Source organism: Dendrobium catenatum, unplaced genomic scaffold (assembly GCF_001605985.2).
Source record: "Dendrobium catenatum unplaced genomic scaffold, ASM160598v2 original_scaffold_185054, whole genome shotgun sequence".
NCBI lineage: Eukaryota > Viridiplantae > Streptophyta > Magnoliopsida > Asparagales > Orchidaceae > Dendrobium > Dendrobium catenatum.
The window spans coordinates 1-856 of record NW_021503472.1 but is presented as its reverse complement, the minus strand read 5'-3'; the positions used below and the strand labels follow the sequence as shown (position 1 = coordinate 856).

The window sequence follows — 856 nt, the reverse complement described above, 5'->3', positions numbered from 1 at the left end:
GCAAGCCAAAACTTCTCCTAATCATGAAGCAACCACCGAAATATTTGTTTAATGATTTTTTTTGTGCATGATTGAAATTTTGTCAACTATCATATGTTCCGAATTCCTTTTTATGATATGAATTTGATTGTTGCTGATATTTCACTAATTTCTTGCAAGATTTCAAATCTTGGTAACTATTTCATCATTGTTTGAAATAAAAGAAATGTGTCAACTGTTTCAAATTAAAAGTGACTGGTTTTTTCTGAAGTTCAGAGTTGGTAATCCATATCATCCTAAGTTTTTCCATCTTCATTCCTAACTTAGGATTTCTTCCATGCAATTGTCCAAATCCCACTATATACTTACATCAACATATATTTCGGCTATTTCCTTTAGTGGTTGTTCAATAGCTCGCATGCTTGATTGCAGGAGGAATCCCAACTAGCAAAGATAACTCGTGATAGCTCAAAAATTACCGTTGAGCAGGTCCATGGCCTCATGTCCCAGGTAAATATACGTTGTTTTCAGCTTTAGCCATGACCAAGTTAATATTTTTTTTGTCCTATTGTACAGGTTATCAAGGACATGCTATTCAACTCTGTGCGGCAGTCCAGAAAAGCTTCTGCAAACCATGATTCCTCTGGACCTGAACCAATGGTTGAAGCTTAAATTGAAAAAAAAAAAAAAACTTTCAGCATTTTGGAGCAAATTTGTTGCAGAAATTCTCGATCTTGAAGGTTTGACACATCAATGGTCGTCTTGAGGTGTTCTGAATCATCAGATTATAACGCCAAATATGCGGTTCTTGTGTATTTTTCTCCGTTTGGCTCTGTGATTTGGAAGTTTATTTTATGACTTGTTTACCAAATGAAGA

The 856-nt window shown here is 34.9% G+C and overlaps 1 long non-coding RNA gene across 1 annotated transcript; it reads left to right on the top strand.

Moving 5' to 3' along the window:
* The first annotated feature begins 127 nt into the window (after window positions 1-127).
* LOC110110467 lies at window positions 128-662 on the top strand. The gene is made up of 2 exons (XR_002304714.2): window positions 128-489; window positions 556-662. It is a non-coding gene; the product is annotated as an uncharacterized LOC110110467 (long non-coding RNA).
* The last annotated feature ends 194 nt before the right edge of the window (window positions 663-856 follow it).